Source organism: Anneissia japonica, unplaced genomic scaffold (genome assembly GCF_011630105.1).
Source record: "Anneissia japonica isolate Jap-2015-1 unplaced genomic scaffold, ASM1163010v1 scaffold1693_len225059_cov107, whole genome shotgun sequence".
Lineage (NCBI taxonomy): Eukaryota > Metazoa > Echinodermata > Crinoidea > Comatulida > Comatulidae > Anneissia > Anneissia japonica.
This window is the reverse complement of record NW_022728746.1, coordinates 110999-117046: the sequence shown is the minus strand read 5'-3', so window position 1 is coordinate 117046 and position 6048 is coordinate 110999. Positions and strand designations below refer to the sequence as shown.

The 6048-nt window shown below is 34.3% G+C and overlaps 1 long non-coding RNA gene across 1 annotated transcript in view; it reads right to left on the bottom strand.

Annotated features, from left to right (window-relative positions):
- Positions 1–1094: 1094 nt before the first annotated feature.
- The window catches only part of LOC117114526, a 13104-nt gene continuing 8150 nt past the window's right edge, over positions 1095–6048 (bottom strand). The window contains exon 3 of the long non-coding RNA XR_004446382.1: positions 1095–1228. This is a non-coding gene — a long non-coding RNA (uncharacterized LOC117114526). The remainder of the gene's footprint in view (positions 1229–6048) is intronic.

Here is a 6048-nt window from a genome sequence, read left to right as displayed (position 1 = left end):
TGCATAAGTATAAATGGTATAACACAATAACATAGTTGCACTTTATTAAAAATTTGAACTTAACTGGATCATACTAAAAGTATGTACTATATCCATTTATAAACAAAACCGAATATGCATTGTGAAATATGAATAATTAAAAGAGTTGCAATATTAAACCAGACTATATTCTATACTAAAATTATGTACTATACCGTAAAAACCTCGGATTAAGGCCTCCCTCCGTAGTTTTAAAAAATTAGCCTCGAAAAGAAGTCCATGATAGCATAGGCTTCTTTTCAATAGAGTACAGTACATACACTACATGAATTTCAAAAAACAAAATAAAATAAAAACAAGCTAGGTTTAGACAGTCATTTAGGCGATTTAAAGCCAGTTAAATACATTCCATGATTCAGATTGATGTACAATGGCCTTATTTATTATTTTATAGTACAAATTCACAAAATGTACAGCATTCATATTGACAAGAAGCTCCCTCTTTACTGTGCTGTAAGGAAACAAAAATAAAAAAAATTATTACTACAATATCAACACTTGTATACATCAACAACATACTTCCGAAATACTATTTTCTAGAAAATGTATTTAATTTATTAATCACAGAATCCAAGTCCCTATGCCTAGGCTCAGGTTTACAATAACTACATTTGCTCGCCATATTTTATCATCATGGAATTTCAATAAGGTCCAAGAGGCTACAGTTCATTTTATCAGTTGAACCTCCATAATGTGAAAGGAAATTGTTAGATATGGGTGCTCCATCATGCTTAGTCCAATGGATAATCGATTACTGCACGTCGACAGAGGATTAAGTATCGTGGTAAATATTCTGAGTGGATATCCTTTAACTGGAGGTGTCCCTCAGGGAACCCGTCTTGCTGTCATTATTTTTTCTGGTTTTAATAAATGACTCTTTACAGGATACTGAGCAATTGGGGATCGATGCCTGGAAGTATGTAGACGACCAAACCCTTTGTGAAACAACTAAAATTGGCCAACCATCCAACACCCAGGCGGCTCTAGATGCTCTACACCACTGGACATCGGTGAATCAACTTAAATTAAATCCGACTAAGTGTCAGGTTTTTGCGAGTTTATTTTGGTCGTCAACATCTTCCAGACATCGATCTCCATATCTCTGGTCAATCCTTGCCTGTACTTCAGACAGTTAAGCTCCTGGGGGTTCTGCTTGATGATGATTTGAAGTGGAACTCAAATACCCTAGCTTTATGTAAGGAAGCAAACAAAAAAATGTACTTAATGTGGTCCTTAACACGTGCTGGCCTCTCCAGAGAAGAATTAGTATTCATATATAAATGTTACATTAGACTGGTGCTAGAATATGCTGCCCCCCCCCCCTCTGGCACCCAGGGCTTACTTGTGCTCAGTCAACACAAATTGAACGCATACAAGAACGGGTCAGTAGGTGCATTCTTTTTAAAGCATTTAATAATTATACGGAAGCTCTTCACATATTGGGACTGGAGAGACTGACTGATCGCTGAACCACACTATGTATCAATTTTGCAAAGAAGGCTGTTAATTCTGAGAGGTTCAGTCACTGGTTTAGGTTAAATAATAAATCCCATGGCATGTGCCTCCCTAATACAAAACGATATAAGGATTATAATGTTAAAACCGTAAGGTTTCGTAACAGCCCTTTGCCTTACATGACGACTTTTCTAAATAACATCTAGTGTTCTTTCGGCGGTCAGCCAGCCTCTTTATTTTTCTTTATTTTTCTTGTTGACACTAAATGGTGATATTTAATTTATAATAGTTTTTTTTCGTTAAATTTTATTGGCATTTTTTTTTGTTCTGCCTGTGTACAGTAATGTTATTTTAACCCAGTAGCCTCCAATTCAATCTCTATTGCCAAAGGTTACTGTTGTCGAATGTTCTTTGTTAATGAATGAATAATTTTATAATGAATAATGTTGTATATAGAATTGTAATTTTTAAATGATTTTGTAATGAGTAATTTTTATAATGAATAATTTTATATATATAGATTTGTACATTTGATTGTAATTCTTTTTAAGTAATTTTGTAATGAATTTATTTTGTTGTATGTCTGATTGAATAAATATATACCTGAAATAATAATAATAATAAATATAACAAACGAAAGTATAATACAAATTCGAAGAAATGAGACACACATAATCATGTTTCGATTTGATATTTCATCTTAGAATGATGATAAAACCAGCACCTGATAAAACCCAAAAAGATCCTTCTGTGATATCAACAATAATGTCCAAAAGTTCAAAGTTCAGATTTCAAAGTAATTTTATTGTCAATAGTGCAAGTAAAATACAGGGAAATGGCGAACAGACGTCGACAATCGTATTGTGTATAAAATCATAATAAACCGTTGAGGGCGCTAATTTCCTATAATAATACATAGCAATCATGGCGGCTTCTCAATGTTTTTGTTGTGATACCCATGATTCTTTCTGTATTTGTAATTTCAAACGGAACTTAAACTTTAAAAAATCACCAGTAGATATTCCAACATTTACTCCGCTCACTATGAGCGGTTGGATATCCAAAGGAGTAAAAGAGACGGATGGGAAATCGTGGACTTTCTTTAAGGAGAAATACGTACACGGTGGGGTGATTGCCGACATGCCCATGGCGACGGATGAAAAATAAAGCTTTAACAAAGTTGTGTAAAAGTAAAATAGACTTAACCAAAATCAACTACAGTATTAATTATTGTTAGATCAGCCCAAGCTGCTACGTCTAGCTAGCCTACAGTAGGTTACAACCAGTAGGCTACAACCAGTAGGCTACAACAGGCTACAACCAGTAGGCTACAACCAGTAGGCCAACACTAACAGTACAGTAGGGGCCTACAGTATTCAAGCTAGAAAATTACACTTTGTTAATACTACTGTAAAATGTAACTGTAAACCTATTATAATACCATAATAATGGACTATACTTGGGTCCAAAAAATTAAACGAACACTAATTATCCAGTTACCAACGAAGCAATGGGTATGTACAGACACAAATGTGCCTGGGATCATTTTGCGTGGACCTTCTAGGTAGGCCTGGCCTAGCACTTGGTTGGCTGGTAGGTGACACAAATGCGCCAATTTACGGTTTTAATTAAATACAAATTTAACTAAAATGTGTTCAAATCTGCCTATACAATATAAAATGTTACAGGGCATTGTAAAAAATGCCATACTACTGTTTTAAATGTGTTTAAAACGTTCGTTTATTTACCCATTTCAACACACCTCATACACAATAACATAGCGAGTTTCGATTTGTTTATATTCCATACCCAACTCGCCAAATTTCAGTGAAGTCATCTCGGTTCGCCATTTCCCTCTATTGAAATATGGTTTCCTCAATTACAACAACAGTAACAGTAAGATTCTAAGAAATTTCAGTTTAAATATCGTAATGTCAATTTTCTTAACTAGGTACAAATACATACAGAAAATAATTGAGAAAAAAAATTGCAGGTAAAATAAAGTATCATCAGCTCAGTATAATTCTTAATTTAGTATACAAAATGTAGTACAAAAATAGTTTATAAAATTCCAGTGTGATTGAGACATTCAAGAAAATGACAATAAAAATTAATTACAATTAAAATTATAGCAGTTAAAATATCAAAAATTCAATTAAAAAATAAATTAAAAAATTACTCAATTACAAAAAATTATTGCAGCTATAAAATATCAAAAGTTCAATTTAAACATTATTTTAGTTTACCAAAAATATAATTCCAGAGAAGACATCAAACAATAAAAAGGAAAATTTAAATTTTTTTATTATTTTTTTTTATCCTTACCCTAATCATCAGTTCAATAAATATCTTAAGTAAGCAAAGAATAAACTAATGTTTATTTCCTCCTGAAATCAGCGTTAAATAAAAATATTGAGTTAGGAACAAAGGAGAATCTACATCTATTTGATTTTGTACCAACTTGCCTGAGCCTACCTGATTTGTTAAAATGGAATCTATGATTAAGGGGGTGAGTCAGTACTTTGACAATGCTAAACAGTTTGTTTAGGGTTTCTTTCTCGTACACCTCTTCAACATTGACAAAGTCGTTTTCAATGCCCATAATATTGCTAGCCCTTTTTATAACATAATTAATCTTATCTTTGTTACCCTTAGTTAAGTTGGCATGCCATACTATGTGGTTGCTCAAAAGTACACTCTGAATTACACTGTGAAAGAATAACTGCATGGTGTCCAGGCAGTTATTTAACTGTTGAAGCTTCCTAGGAAGAACAACCTTTGGTTTGTTTTTTTTTTTTTTTTTGTAACATAAGTAACTTGATTATTTCAATTTAACTTGTTATCAAGATAGACACCTAAATATTTGTGCGAGTCCACAATTTTAATGTTACATTCCCCAACCGTAACATGGAGTTTCTCGTTAGGATTCTTCCTGAAGTCCAAAATCAACTCTTTGGTTTTACTTGCATTTAGTTTAAGGTTATTATCATTACACGACCTTTCAAAACTAATGATCATATTACGGTAATTATTTTCATTATTATTGCTAATTAAGCCAGTCACAGCAGTATCATCGGCATATTATTTAGTAATAATGCAGTTTGCAAACATGCTTCTAAATTTATTAGTATATAGTGAAAATAACAAGGGTGACAACACACAGCCTTGAGGAGCCCCCACGTTAGTGCTCAGTGTACCGGACTTGGACGTCCCAACCCTAACGGACTGAGTTTCATCAGTCAGGAAACTGCTAAACCAAAGAATCAGATGAGGGTTTGGATAACATGATGTGCGGTAAAATTGTATTTCATGCTGAAGAGAAATCGAAAAATGTGGTACGAGCATATGAGTTGGGGGTGATCCAGATGTGTGTGTATAAAGTCTAGAGCGAATAATAGAGCATCATTAACTCCCCCTTTTCTTTTGATTGGCAAATTGATATGGGTCCAATTTGTCACCACACTGGCTGATTAGCTTAGACTTAACTAAGGATTCCATACATTTCAAGGGCATGGCTGTAATAGCTATGGGCCGGTAGCCGTTAAGGTCAACTGGTTTTGATTTGTTGGGGATGGGCGTAACCACAGAATGTTTCTAAAGATCTGGGACAAAATGCAATTCTAATGACCACTTATATATTTTACAAAAAATGTTTGTAATTTCATTAGCACACAGTTTTAAAAGTTTAGCAGACAGACCGTCTGGTCCGGAAGCCTTTTTAACATTCAGTTTTCTAAAACATTCTTTAACCTGAGCAGCTGCGAAGCTAATGGTTGTAGGACTGTCAGGAAAAATTTGGTCCGGGGAAAAAATCGGTCCGGCGGACTGATTTTGGCCTCATAATTACTTGCCAAATGTAGTCAACATAAGCCAAAATCAGTCCGCTGAAATCTACTTTGCTGTACAGCACACTTGGAAATATTACGTCCGCAATATATTGGCGAAAAGAACAATTCCTAAGCTTTTACAGACACGCATATGCTTATCTAGGCAATCATAATGATGTCCCTAGCTGAAGCCTTAATTTGCATACATCACCCTATATAAGAGTTTAAGATCAGCATGTACTTGTGTTTAGTTGATGGTAGAGCCTTCACGGTTAGTGGACATTGGAATAACAGGAAGGAAACACCTAGCTATGTTCACAGATATACATTATCTGTAGCTGTTGTATTTTTACTAGTGTTACAGTATATTTAATAGCAGAGGCTTCTAGGGTTTTTTGAGTGACAGGACCAACTAGCATACCCCTTTCTAAATCCAATCCTTATATAATTGGTAGAAAGAGAGGGTGGGTGAACGTCATAAATGGGTTTGAAAATTAACATGTAGATTCCGCTACGCTAGCCACAGCCACAGATTTCAAACCACCAATCACAATGAAGTCCATCGCTGAGAACTGAATTTGCATACATCACCCTATATAAGAGTTTAAGATCGGCATGTACTACAGTAGTACAGTATTTGTGCTTAGTTGATAGTAGAGCCTTCGCGGTTAGTGAACATAGGAATAACAGTTAGGAAAGACTAAGCTATGTACACGGATATATATAT